This window comes from Myotis myotis, unplaced genomic scaffold (genome assembly GCF_014108235.1).
Source record: "Myotis myotis isolate mMyoMyo1 unplaced genomic scaffold, mMyoMyo1.p scaffold_m19_p_8, whole genome shotgun sequence".
Taxonomy (NCBI): domain Eukaryota; kingdom Metazoa; phylum Chordata; class Mammalia; order Chiroptera; family Vespertilionidae; genus Myotis; species Myotis myotis.
The window spans coordinates 81,063,899-81,079,365 of record NW_023416390.1 but is presented as its reverse complement, the minus strand read 5'-3'; the positions used below and the strand labels follow the sequence as shown (position 1 = coordinate 81,079,365).

The 15,467-nt window shown below is 35.1% G+C and overlaps 1 pseudogene; it reads left to right on the top strand.

Moving 5' to 3' along the window:
* The first annotated feature begins 13,281 nt into the window (after nucleotides 1–13,281).
* LOC118661800 lies at nucleotides 13,282–13,922 on the top strand (annotated as a pseudogene).
* The last annotated feature ends 1,545 nt before the right edge of the window (nucleotides 13,923–15,467 follow it).

Below are 15,467 nucleotides of genomic sequence, written 5' to 3'. Positions count from 1 at the left end.
TTTGCTTATTTATTTTTTGCCTATTTTCTCTGGTAAATGTTGAATAGAAATGTTGAGAGCAGACATTCTTGGCTTACTGATATTAGTAGTAAGGTTTTCAGTCTTTTATCATTAGTATGAAGTTAGATGCATGTTTTTTATAAATGTACTTTATCAAGAAAAAGAAATTTCATTCTGTTATTTTGTCATAAAAGTGATGTTGGATTTGTCATATTTTTTCTGGGTCTTTTTAAGTAATCATGTGGTGTGTTTCCCCTGCCCCCTTGCTGCATTCTGTTTATATAGTGTACTGTGTTGATTTATTTTCAAATGTTGAACCACCTTTAGTTTCCTGAGAAAAATCATAATTTGTCATTGCATATAAATTTTTTTAATATCCTACTAGATTCAGTGTGTTAGTATTTTGTTAAAAATATTTTCTATATGTATAAGAAATATTGATCTAAACACTACTTTTATTGCATTGTCTGTCTAAACTGGTATCTGTATAATAGGTGTAATATAATGAGTTCTGGAGTCTTCCTAGCTATTGTATTTTTTGAGAGAGTTTGAGAAATAATGGTATTTTTCTTTAAAGGTTTTGTAGAATTCACCAGTGGTTCTGGGATTTTCTATTTTATTTAGTTTGTCTAAATTTTTGGCAAACTTTTATTACAGCATTTTATAATTATTTTATTTCTGGAAGGTCAGTAGTTATATCCCCACTTTCACTTGACTATTTTTGGTCAGTCTGCTAAAGATTTGCCAATAGTGTTGATCTTTTTAAAGAACCAATATTTGGTTTCATTGATTTTTCTGTTATTTTCTTTATCTGTATTTCATTTATTTCTACTTGAATATGTATATTTTTACTTCCCTATGGTTGTCTTGGGTTGAGTTTGCTCTTCTTTTTCTAGTTTGTTAAAGTGGAGTTTAAGTTTAGATGATGTGTGTGTTTTTTAATGTATGTGCTTTTTGCTATAAGTTTTTTTCTGAAAGCTGCATTTCATAAATTTTGGTATGTAGTGTTTTTGTTTTGGTTAATCAAAGTATCTCCTTATTTTTCTTGCTATTCTTCTTTGACCCACTAGCTATTTAAGAGTGTATTGTTTAGTTTCCACATACACTAGTATGTGAATTTTCCACATTTCCATCATTTTTTTGTTTTCTAATTTCATTCTATTGTTGTCAGAGAGCATGCTTTGTATGATTCAATATATTTAAATTTTCTGAAACTCATTTAGTGACCTAACATATAGTCTAACCTGAAGAATATTCCACGTGGGCTTGAGAAAAATGTGTATTCTGGTGTTGTGGGTGGAGTGTCCTATACATTTCTGGTGTGTCTAGTTGGCTTGTAATGTGCTCAGGTCCTATATTCCCTTGCTGAGCATCTCTTTGTCTATCTATTGTTCAAATTTGGGTTGAATTCTCCAAGTATTATTGTTGAACTATTTGTTCCTTCACTTCTGTCAGTATTTGCTACATGTACTTTGGGGCTCTGTTTCTAGATCCATATATGTTTTATAATTGTTAGATCTTCCTGAAGAATTGACCCTTTAACATTTATATAATGACCTTTTTTAACATTTATATAATGATGTTGATTACTTCCTATACTAAAATTGATTTTGTCTAAAATTAGTATAGACACTCTTTTAATTGTTTACATGAAATATATTGTTATATTCTTCTACTTTCAACTTACTTTATTTTTAAATCTAAATGCAACTCTTGTAGCTAGCATATAGTTGGATTATGTTTTATTATGTGTTTTTTTAAAATCTCTGATTTTTATTTATTTTTTTAAGATATATTTTATTGACTTTCTACAGAGAGGAAGGGAGAGAGATAGAGAGTTAGAAACATCGATGAGAGAGAGAAACATCGATCAGCTGCTTCCTGCACATCTCTCACTGGGGATGTGCCTGCAACCCAGTATATGCCCTTGACCAGAATCGAACCTGGGGCCTTTCAACCCGTAGTCCGACGCTCTATCCACTGAGCCAAACCGGTTTCGGCTAATCTCTGATTTTTAAAAAATATTTTTTAATGATTTAAGAGAGAAAGAGAGTGGGAGAGAGAGATAGAAACATCAATGATGACAGAAAATCATTGATTGGCTGCCTCCTGCATGCCTCATACTGGGAATCAAGCCCATCACCAGGGCATGTGCCCTGACCAGGAATCAAACCATGGCCTCCTGAGCCATGCCGGCCATGCTAATCTTCTCTTTTTTTTTTTAATTGGTGAATTTACTCTTTCACATTTAATGTAATCACTACCGATAAACGACTTATTTCTCCCAGTTTTATATTTATTTTCCACATATCTTTTCTATTTTTATTCCTCAATTTCTCTATTACTGTCTTCTCTTGTGTTAAACACATCTTTTTAGTATACCATTTTCATTCTCTATTGTGTCTTTTACCATATACTTAAAAATATTTTTTATTGATTTTTAGAGAGAGAGAAAAGAAAGAGTGAAAGAGTAACATCTGTGTGAGAGCATAACATCAATTGGCTGCCTCCTGAACACCCAGGCTTGTGTCCTGACCAGGAATTGTACCAGCAGCCTTTTGTTGCATGGGATGTTGCACAAGCAACTGAGCCACACTGGCCAGAGATACCATATACTTGTGAGTTATTTTCCTAGTGGCTTCCCTGGAAATTACAATTCACAATCTAGTTTGGACAAAGATTAACTTAATTTCAATAGCATACAAAACTTTGGTTTCATAATGCTCCTCTACCATCTTTGTGTAGTTATTATTATACATTAGATCCTTATAAATTTTAATTGATAATCACTTTTCTATGCTAGCTATTGTACTATAAGTCAGAAGAGTTACAAACAATAAATGCGTTTATAATTTTAAAATTGCCTATTCATTAACTTTTACAAGGTCTTTGGTTTTTCATGTAGATTCAAGTTGTGTTTTATTTTTCCCATTTGTTTCCGTCTGAATGACTATTGTTATCCTTTTTCTGTAGGGTAAATGTATTAGTGAAAAACTATGTGTTTATATTTGGAATATCTCATTTTCTTCTTTATTTTTGAAGCATAGTTTTGTCAGATGTAGAATTCTTGGTTAACAGGTTTATTTATTTCTTTAAACTTTAAACAGACTCATCATTTATTAAACAATACAGATAGGTTCCATTTTCTCATAAAGGTTTTGTGCTTTGCTTTGTTTTTTAACCCTGACAGTTAGGTGGAAATATAAAAATCTATCTGGTATGGAAGAAAATCCTGGGACATGCCTGGGATGCACTTAAACATTTGGAGTATTGAAATGGCTCATATCTACTTACAAAGATTAAAGATGTACTTTAGAATTACGGGAATATAAGCCATATTGCACTTTGCAAAGTAGATAAACACCCCTAAATTCAATCAGTAAAATTATACAATGAAAACGTATTCAGAGTAAGAGAAAAGAAGGTCCCATGTTAGGGTACTCTTTTTTTTTATAATTTAGTACCTTGAATATGTCATCCCACTGTCTTCTGACCTAAGTGGTTTCTTATGAGAGGGCAGCTCTTAAGGTTACTGGGGATCCCTTGTACCTGGTAAAATACTCCTTTCTTACTGCTTCCAAGATTTTTTCTTTGCCTTTGGCTTTTGACAGTTTGATTATAATATCTTAGTGTGGATCTTTTTAGGATTATTTTATTTGGGGTGTGTTGAGCTTCCTAAAAAGTCAAGTACATTTCTGTCAACCATTTCTGGTCCCTTAAGATTCAAATGGAGCTGAAAAATTCCTATGGCCTAATGCTGTGGCAGCCATCTGAAGGCTGTAGTGCAATGCATGACTCGCGTGTTCGTGGCAGTGCTGGTGTAAACAAAGCTACTGTGTGGCCATCGTATAAAAGTATACACATACAACTATGTACAGTGCACATTACTTTGAATGATAATAAACAGCTATTACCGGACTATATACTTACTATACTACACTTTTTATTATTATTTTAGAGTAAACTCTTCCTACTTATAAAAGTTTGCCTTAAAACAGTATTCTGTGTTATGCTGGCAAAAGCCTCATACATACCGTGTTGACCGTAACTCTTCATTGAATCCTTTTCTCTTGTCAATGATTTAATATTGCATTGATTTGTCCTGTAACATACTGTACAGGCTTGTATCTTAGAAGCAGAAGGCTAGACCACATGGCAAAAGTGTGTCATAAGCTATGCCATCCAGGTTTGTGTAAATTCACTATATGATGTGAAAAAGTACCAACATCACTTAACGATGCATTTCTCAGAGTGTGTCCCATTGTTAAGCAGTGCAAGACTGTATGTAGGTTGATGTTTTTCATCAAGTGTGGAAAGATTTGATATTTCTTCTAATATTGTTTCTCCTTTTTAATTTTTCTCCTTTTTTTCAGGGACTCACATTATGGAATTTTAGTATGTGTGCAGTGTCTTCAGCACCACCAATCACTTTTCTTTCTGTTCCCAGGCTTTGTAAGCTCAATTGACCTATATTCATGTCTGCTGATTTTTTCTGCCTGCTCAGATCTGCTTGTTGAGTGCCTTGAGTGAGTTTTTATTCCAGTTGTACTTTTCAGCTCCAGAATTTCTATTTTATTCTTTTTTTTTTTTTTTTTACAATTTCTATTTCTTTAATGATGTTCTCTATTTGGTAAGACATTGTTCCTTTTCTGCTTTAGGCATGCTTTCCTGTAGCCCTTTGAAAACATTTAGAATCGTTGATTCAAAGGATTTAACGACTAATGTCATTGTCTGAGATTTTAAGAAGGACTGTTTATATTAATTATTCTTTTCCTATGGATGAGCCATCCCTTCTTGTTTATTTGCATATCTAATGCTTTTTGTTGTTGTTGAAAACTGTACATTTTAAGTATGATAATGTGGCAACTATGGAATTCAGATACATTCCCTTCCCTGGGGTTTATTGTTAGCACTTGTTATAGTAGTTGTTTTGCTTGTTTAGTGACTTTTCTAAAGTAATCTTAGAAAGTTTGTAATCTTTGTCATGAGAAATGGTAGTGGTCAGTTAGTGATTGGACAAAGCTTTCCTTTAAAAGCTTTTATCCCCCCAAACATCTCATTCTCTAATCTGTTATCCCAAGCATTTGATTAGTCTGTTGTTTGCTCCAACTGTTGCTCATTGCCCCAGGCAACAGTGAATAAATATATTTGCCTGAGACATTTTTTTAAAATATTTTTTTTATTGATTTCGGAGAGGGAGGGAGTGGGAGAGAGAGATAGAAACATCAGTGATGAGAGAGAATCACCACTGGGCTGCCTCCTGCACGCCCCCTACTGGGAACAAGGCCACAACCTGGGCATGTGTCCTTGACTGGCATCAAACCCGGGACCCTCAGTCCACAGGCTGACACTCTATGCCCTGAGCCAGACCACCTAGGGCTGCCTGCGACATGTTTGACAAATGCCTATTTGATAGCCACAGGGAGAGTTCTGAGTTATGAGAGATACAGGAAAGACTTTTGAGCTGGTCCTCCAGAGCTACCAGCCAGGTCAAACAGCTGTCACAGTTCTTGATGAATGGGGTCTATTCTGCTCCCTCCAGTACTGATACCTGTCCTGGAAATACAAAGTGTCTTCTTTCGTGCCACCACTAACCTGAGGGGTGAAGGGTGAAGGATGAGACCAGCGCAAATGAGAGCATCACAGAGCTCACTGTCCTTGCCAAGGCTCATTTGGGTTCCTTGATTAAGGGTTCAGGATTTCTGCAGGATCTTGGTTAGTTTATAGCATCCTGAAAAAATTAAATTCAGATAGCTTTTACCATCTTTTTTTATTATTTTTATGCATAAGTGGCATTTTGGAGTTTTGTCCTTTGCCAATTTAGTTCGGTTAGAAATTTCTTTGGGAAAAAGTCATTCTATAGACTTATTTGAATTCTGATGTGGTGGTTAACATGAATGTAATCTGAGAGCTGAGACAATCCTCATTCCTTTCTAGTTTTCTCATAACTAGTCTTTTATTTTTACGATTTCTGGCTCATTATTTCCCTAGCCTCCTCCGAAAAAGATTTGAGATAACTTACATATGTCCATATGTCACTCAAAATTTTATTAAAAAAATAACTTAGAAAAAGGGAACCATCAAAGCCAAATTGTCATTTGAAACCAGAAGAATGCAGAAATGGCCCATGCAATGCACATGACATCTAGGGCGGTTTGGAAAACGGAGTATACCAGACTGACTGGAATACAAGATTCAGATGTGCAGTGCTTTTGACATGAAACAGAATAACATGATTTTCTGTTACTGGAGAAATATAAATTACAATTGAGAAAAGTAATGTCTTTATGTAAAATTTGTATAGTCTAAAAGTTTAAAATTATTTATAGCATATTGTTTCACTTCTCATAACTATAGCACTACAAAGTCAGCAAATAGTACCTCCAGTGCATTGATGAGGACAAAGAATGGAAAACTGTGAGCGGATAGTTTGGTGGTGAAATAGAAACCAGAGCTAGCTTTCCGTAGTCTGATACACAATGCTTCCTCAAGCTTGGTAAGAAAATAAGCAATTAAGAGTGCACATATGATGTTTGCATAAATGAACACAGTGAATGTCAAGCATGTAATAAATATTCATTAATGTTACTACTCATGCTCTTTGCTGCCCAACTTCATAATAATTATCATAATTTCTATCACACTAAAGTTAATGAGTTATGAAGTGGCTTTAAAATATAATTTAAAAAATATATAATGTTTTATATCTGTGCTATATAAATTGTATTGCTCATTCCTTTGACATGTATTGATCATGTATTAAAACTTCTTGATCTAATAATTTTTGGATCCAGTCATCCATTTTCTCATTAAAATACTAAAATATTTATTAAACATATTTTTAATGGTTAGAGATAAAACTGGAAAATGCATATCTCTCTGACTTTAATTTACTGTGGGCAACTGGGGGAAATGGAAAACTTCAAGTACACCATATACATCTTACTGATTTATTGGCCTCAGGAAGACGACTTTCCTTATCTGGGCTGGCCAATGACAGGCAGGCTGGAGCTAAGCAGTTGAGAAAATGAAAAAAAGTGAAGAGAAGCTGTGATGGATAGAATTTTAGATATCTCGGGAATATTCAAGTGCAGAGATACAATAGCCATGACACAGATGTCATAAGAAAATTATGCACACAGAGGCAATTACTTTTGTCAAGGCACAGAGCAAAAGGTGGGCATAGTAGGTGAGGGAACAATTCATGAAGGGCGGGAGACTGAAAAGGATGGTGAGTGAGAAGTCATATTTGGGTAAGTTGGTGGGAAGTTGTGCGAGAATTGAGAAATTTATTGGGAACTTGTAGGAGATATTGTGAAATGTGAGGTTCAGCAAGAAATACTCTAGCCTCTCTTAATTAACTGATATCTATAATATACTTTAGATTTATATTTTATAATCTGAGAAACTTATTGTTTTTTATTCTATCTTATTTGGGAGATAAAAGTGAGTGTTTATTTTCAAATCTAATATTTCTTCTTTATTAATCTACTGCTAAGTTGTCAAGGTTGCTGCCCTTCTTTACATTGAATGTGTCTATGAATCACATGGATCACTGTTATTTTACAACATTTAGATTCTTTAAAACAATTAAGGAGGAAAATATTATAGTTTTACTGATTTAAAAGCATGAAAGAGAGGTGCTTAATATTTGATCGGAAATAATTTTTACTAATGTAAATATGCCCATAAGGAATTTTTTTCTGAAGTCTAGAAACATTGAGACTAGAGAGAATACACACATTCTCAATCACAATGTAATAGTGATTAATATAGTGAAAATTTACTTAAATATTTAAGTATTGCTGGCAAAGAACAATGGCATTATGAATGGACTTGAAAGGGTACAATGTACTGTATATGTATTTGTACAAGTCAGATAAGTGGTTAAAAGAATTTAGAGCATAAAACATTTCATTTATTCAATATTAACATAATAGTCACCTATTTATTTAGACTATTTAAAAAGTTTCAATGTGTTCTGTGGATCAAAGATTATTTTAATTGCTCAGTAAACATGTTACTAGTATTAAAATAGTTAATTCTCAAATGATTGTAAATAACAAAATTTAAAAATAACATAGAGGGACATGTCTTCAACTTTGGTTTTTGAATATCATCAGATTGAATGAAGATAGGATCCTTGATGTTGTTTTGCTGATGAAGCTTATATAATAAAAACAAAATTAAAATGTAAATATGGTCATAGGATTTTTAAAAAAATTCCAGTTATTAAAAAGGCAATTCTGTTTTTTAAAAAGGAAACATGAAAAGAAAGTATAAACTAAAATAGTTAAAAATTTATGTATAGTAGATAGTATTGAAAATAACTGGGGAAATAATAATGATAAACAGTTCCTCAACAAATAGAGTGTCATGAGATGTTTAAGTTAATTGCATCTGGATGCATCTTTCTCTCTATAACATTTTTGGACAATTCAATGTTTTTGTCCTCCGGCTTTACAGGCATTTGCTCATGTCTCCTATAGCAAAATCAGTTACTACTGCCAAGCATTGATTATTCAAGTTTCAATCTAAGGTGGATTCTCTGGTTGGAAATTACAAACTATTCTCACCCATACTTACTTAGGATGACTATAAGGTAGGATAGTGAGAAGCTAGGAAAATTCCTGGGCAAGTGGAATGGGGAAACTGACACAGAGAATTGAACAAGGCCACACAATGTAAACAAGTTACAGGCAGCTAGTGAATCACAAGACCTACCCCCCCAACCAAGGCACTTGAGAGCAAACACTTGATACCTCCCCACTCTAACCAGAGAATACAGAGCTTAAATCACCCTAGTTGGGGAGATAGAGAACAGAAACCCACTTAATACCATTTTTTCTGGCCAAACCCAAGGACAAATGAATTCAGGGAACAAATACCAAAAACCCGATTAGAGCCAGACAGACCCAAGATAAAAGTAAAACAGCAAAGAATAATCCCAAACTCCCCTATATGCTCATTTTACTTCATCAGCATATTAAAAACACACCCGCAAAGCTGATGAATGTTCTGCTGAAAACTTCCTCTAAGATTCTCACCTACAGAAGGGAAATAAACCCTCAGGACAAAAGATACCAGCTCAGGCTAGTTCTAGAGCATGCCCATGCCCCTTGTTGGGCATGAACGTTTTACTTCCTACTAAACTCTATGGGTCCTCTCATATGAGACTGTAACCAGGGAAGCAGCAGGCAGCAGGAGCTCATCCCAAGCTTACCCACTGACATGTCTCCTAGGGCCCCTTTTGCTCTGACTCTCCAGTGAGCTAACAGCAGCTTCTCCTGGACTCACTTCTGCCCTGTAACATGTCTAGGGAGCCAAAGCAATGCACCACCTTGGCTCTCTCCTGTTGCTTCTTCTAAATCTTCCCGTTGTTTCATTTTAATAAACATACTCTCAAAATCACCTAGACTCATATTGTGAAATCTTTCCTACATGAAGTCAAGAACCCAAACACTGTAGGTCTGCAGGAGGCAGACCCTCTCCAGGCCAGTTCTTGGCTGGTGACAACTTCATGGAGCCAGTGCAGGCCTAATTGGGTATAGCATACATAAGGGTCCTCCAGAGAGAGATTTTATTATTTCCTCTCCTGAGCTGAGCACCCTGCTTTGGGGCATGTTAAAAATGCCCACCGGGTGAGGAGAGTGGGCATCTATTTAAGTTTTTAAGTTTCCAAGAAATTAAATGGTATGGTTTTGAGGAGTTATCATTATTTCATTAGATAGAAATGTATGTCTTTTTAAACCAGAGTTGGATTCTCATTGCTTTAAAACAATATTATTTGTGAAAATGATGGTCTTACAAATGGAAACAACTTTAAGTTCCTTATGCCTTGGTTAATAGCTAGGACCTTCAGTTATGTTTTTATCTCACTAAAATGTCTATCGTTATTACTTCTACATGAAAACATCTAGTGAATCCAAAATCAGCAATGTTTGAACTTATTTGACATTAAGCAAACTACACATATGTGCACACTTAGAAACTGTCTCTCAGCACACGCCAAATGTGTCTCCTGTGCAAACGCAAACTTAAGAATCAGTAAAACAAAATTAAACAAAAACCATGAAGTCACCACATTTATAAGTTTATATTATCATCTGGGTCCTTTATCTGGTTTAAATATATTTTTGATGACAGAAACAATGAAGAGGAAGAACTGTGATATACAAAGTGTATCAAACCAAATAAAAGCCACTGTTTTAAATATTTTCTCCACAAATTTTAAATTAAAAAAAAATTTGCTAATAAAATGTAGTTTAGTTTGGATTTTCTTTAGTTTCTTTTTATTATTCTGGTTGAATTGCTAGTGAGTTTTGATATGATCATAAGACATGTAGGAAAGAAAGAAAAAAAAAATCAAGAACTTGGTTAATATTACCAATTGATTGGTCAATCCCTGAACAATTGACAGTTCACTATCTTATCTTTGATAGTCATATATGATAGATGTTAGCCACCTGTGAACTTATGCATTTATGAAACTTTGTGTGCCTTCTATGCAAGAAGACATTTTAAACAATAGCCACCAAAATTGTTAATGTTTGTATGTATACATATTGCGATAAAGATATTTATAAATAACAGCTTAGCAAAAGCTTGACTTCTTATGTGATAGTGGAAAGTTAGTTTATTAAAAGCTAATCAACAAACATTTTCAAATAAATATGATATTTTTGAGATTCATGTGATTATACACCATTTTTCTAGTATTCAAAGCTACCTAGGTCAGTCATATAAGTTCACATTAAAATTTAAAGAGGAAACAATGGACAATAAAATTTTCCCTATCTGCACAGGAGATATCAGTTAGAGGCTCTCATGAAAATAGTTTGGCCCTCAGAACTTTTTAAATGAATAATTCTAATTAGTTTGGCTAGAAAAGCTTAAAAGTGTTGCAGAGCCATTGAGCCAAGGAAACCCGATCTGCCTCTGTGCTGTAAGTGTAAGTTTGGGGTCAAAAAATATTCCTCAGTGAAGTAACTCAACATATGTCATATCTGAAATAAACTATTAAAATGATGAAATTATTTAATATGCAAAATATAATAAGTTCAAGTGTTTTATATGAAACATTAATGAGAGTCTAGTGAATTAAACAGAGCCCCTGATTATTAGGTTCAAATTCAAAATATTCCACAAGACCATGGTATGGAGTGAGAAGAGGAATCATGCTATCCATAGGAGAATATTAACATGGGCAGGTATTATAGAATAGATATGGCGTGAATCAAAATTCATGCTCTTTTTGCTACAACATAGTTTCTTCATAAAGAAAAGAAAAATTAGCGTGAAAAACAGCTTAATTTGAGGAAAGGAGGTAGGCGCTTCCTAATGACAGCTCTGCTGCTAGAAAACCAAGCAGGAGAACGGCTTATGGAGCCAGGAAGCTCATGGCCTCATTGTGTACAAGGGGCACGACCTATTTATATAATATGCTTTCTTAACACACACCATTACTCAAAGTCATAGCAAATACTCATGTGAAAATGATGAAGAATAAGGTCAGGAAGCTATTTCCAAGTATGTGGACACTGTAGATTTATAACTCTTGTTAAAATTCTTGAGGCAGCAAGGGTGTGACCTAGAAAGATACACTGCATGGAAGAAACAGAGGGAAGGAGCGCCACAAATAGGGAAAAAGTAAAGAAGAGACAAAAATGGCACTGTTACTATGAAACATGCTTAAAGAATATGGCTTGTTAATACTTGACGGCAGAGATTCCTAAGTTAGTATCTTTATTAGGTCATAAAAAATTACTGAGCTGGAGATCTTACCTACCTTATCCTACCACAAAAGCAATATCGTGTGGTTAGAAAGAATAATGAGCAATCAGCCTCTCCTGTTTGAATGCAGGCTAAACTCAAAGCAAGAAACTAAGGATTATTCCTCTCATATGTCACAAGTGCCAGATACTGGAAATCATATTAGTGGGAGCAGACCGGTTTTCCCTGAAATTTACTTAGTGAAAAAAGATTGCATCAGTAAGTAATTTTATTCCATTGGCCACATGATCACAAAATACAAAAAAGAGGAAGGATGATTATTTGCTCTAGACATGACTATCTAAAGTCTTCTCCTTTCCTCTTGGTTTATACAAAATTGTAACTAAATTTACTTAATTAAAAAAATCAAGTTAGTCCATTTTTATATCAAGTTGAAATTAAAACCTTTAAAAATATTTATTTATTTTTATAAAAACAGAAAAAAAGATTCCAGCATCATCTATGTTTATATTTATACTAGAAGCCCAGTGCACGAAAATACATGCACTGGGGGGGGGGGGGGTTGTCCCTCAGCCCTGCCTGCCCCCTGTCACAGTCTGGGAGCCCTCAGGGGATGTCCTACTGATGGCTTAGGCCCGCAGGCCTAAGCAACAGTCTGGCCTCCCTCTGCGGGAGGTGACTGGATGATCAGGGGAAGGCGAGGCCCCCGTCACGCCTCTGCTGCAGCCACTGCTGGCTGCCACGGCTGCCTAAGTCTTGGCCCTCGAAGCCACTGTGGCTTGCCTGAGCCTCTGGCCAGTCCTGGGAGCAGCAGCCGCCATGCACGGCTTGCCTGAGCCTCAGGCAGCCACTGTGGCTTTCTCCGGAAAGATGTCCGGAAGGACATCTGGAAGGACATCCATTCTAATTAGCATATTACCCTTTTATTAGTATAGATGGTCTTTGAATACTTCATCAGATAAAATTTTGTAAGTATCATGTGGTTGAGGAACTGGAATTGGTGTTGTAAGACATTGCTTGAAAATTGCCCTGTAGACACTTGCTAATGGAAATGTGCATTTGTATGTTAGTAGAGTCTGGCACTATTAGCTATTGTACCCAATAAAATGTACTCTCTAGGACCCCAAGGTACCAAACAACCTAGGCAATACTAAGAAAATAATGGCCTAAAAATTAGCCATGCTCATGAAGTTAAGCACAAAATGATTTTTTTAAATGAACCTGACTTACAAGAGTAACAACCAAATTTCCTAATTTATGGGGGAAAAGGGTGCACACATAATTGTCCAGGTAATAAAACTACTGAAAAGGTCTTGCTTTCTGATAGAAAAAAAATCATGTCATGCTTACCTTTCCTTACGGCCAGAATGCCTACAAACTCTCAGCAACACAGCTGTTTATTCTATATATTACCCTAAATATTAAAAAGTGATGTAACAGAGATGGGCTCTCGGTGGCCCGGGCCAGAGAAGAGGAGTTGCATGTGTCGTTATAGCTGGCGTTAGTGGTGGGGCGGAGGCGTGGTGGCTGTACGACCGCCGGGTTTGTGAGATGACTGCTGACATTTCTGCATCCGGGGGGCATGATTGCAAAGGAGACTCCAGGAGCAATACCAAGTTAGATGCAGATTACCCACTCCGGGGCCTTTACTGTGGAGTGCGTTCATTATCAACAGAGTACTGTGGCTATATGCCTGATTTTCCTAAATGTAGACAGTGGTTAGAGAAGAATTTTCCAAGTGAGTTTGCAAAACTTACAGTAAAAAATTCACCCAAACAAGAAGCTGGAATTAGTGAAGGTCAAGGACCAGCAGGAGAAGAGGAAGAGAAGAAAAAACAAAAGAAAGGTGGAAAGGATCAAATAAAACAAACAAAAAAAGAAGACCGTACCACAAAAGGTTATGATAGCCAAAATTCCCAGAGCAAAGAAGAAATATGTAACAAGAGTGGGGGGCCTTGCAACTTTTGAAATTGATCTTAAAGAAGCACAAAGATTTTTTGCTCAAAAATTCTCCTGTGGTGCCTCAGTGACAGGGGAGGATGAGATCATCATTCAGGGAGACTTTACAGACGACATCATTGATGTCATTCAGGAAAAATGGCCAGAGGTGGATGATGATAGCATTGCAGATCTTGGAGAAGTGAAGAAGTGATTTTGAAAATTTGTCTGTATTTAATGGCCTGAACTGAGAGTTGATATGGCCAAAGGGGGAGAGGCCTTTTGAAAAAATAAAAATATTTATCCTACAGGAAAACTGTGGACCACCCTCGTGTTTGGCATTTTTATTGTTCTGTACAAGGCTGCTTATGTTTGTTTTTGTTGTTGTTGTTTTTTGCCAAAGTCTGATAAACAGGAGAGACTGTCATGCTTATGCATGAAATAGGATTTTGTTAAATAAAAAATTTTGGTCACTTGGTCCTGACTTCTCTTTCTGTCTTTTAAACTTTTTATTTTTGGAAGAACACTGTAGACTTTTTGTGGGAAGTTTATTTTGTGTCGTGATTTAATCTGGTTTAAAGCTGAGTGACATTTTAAAGAATTGTAATTGGGCTTCTTCCTCAGGCATAATTATCTCCTTGCTTTTTCGGCGTGATAGTTCTGAGATGCCTGAGCCTCTAATAGATTTGTGGTTGAATGGACTTCATTGTTACTAACCAAGTCCACTTTGTGGGCCCATAAACATACTGTTGGTTGCAGTTGTTCAAGCTATTCTGAATATTATTCATCAAGTATATGACAAGCCTTAAAACCAACTGCACTGTTTGACCCAGTAAACCACTTCTTTGACATTATCTTAAAGGTATGTCATTAAGATGTTGCTCCTACTATCAAAAAAATTGCAAATGATATAAATGAACAATTGGGAGATGGTTAAAGAAATGATGGTGTATCATATAGTAGACTATTACACCTAAATTTTAAAATATTTTCCAAGAATACTTGGAAACATGTTTAATAATGTTAAGTAGGGGGCAAACCCCAATCTGTTTTATTAATTGTCATCGTTCTGAGAGGAAGGCCATTTACAGAGGTTGGGAGTTCTTGTTCTGGCTATCTGAGTGTAAAATCCTGCTAACCAGTTGCAGATATTATAAACCTGTGTTCAATATATTGTCTGGGAAATAGCAACTGAAACATGTCTTTCTCACAAGAGAAACTGACCATTATAATGAATGCACTAAACAAATTTAAAATTTTGTTTTTATAAAGGTCTTAAGCCAGGTGCTACAAGTGGAAGACTGGTGGTATTTTAATTGTTAAAGATTCTTTTAATAAATTTAGAACCTATTGTTTATTGCCATGCAAATTACAATCTTGAATGTTTTTATAAATAATTAAAATCTTAGAATGTGTAGTAAAGATGTAAATTTAAAAAAAGGAAATTCTGCATTAACTGTGAATTTTACTAAATATTATTATCTGATGAAGCAAATTTATCCCTCAAGACCATGTGGTATGTCTTATGTATGCTGTTGGTGCTAGAAGATGTCTGTATGCCTATATCAACACATGTGACTTCATGTAAAGGTTCTTAATGTTCAGAGTTCTTGGCAAATGCAGTTTCAATCCATATATAGCCAGCAGTGGATGTTACTGCAGGAAAATGCAGGATTAAAATTGTCCTTGTGTAAAAAAAAAAAAAAAAAAAAAAAAAAAAAAAAAAAAAGGTGATGTAACAAATCACTTCATTATTATTACTTTATACCATTAATTACCATTTTTGTTATCATTGT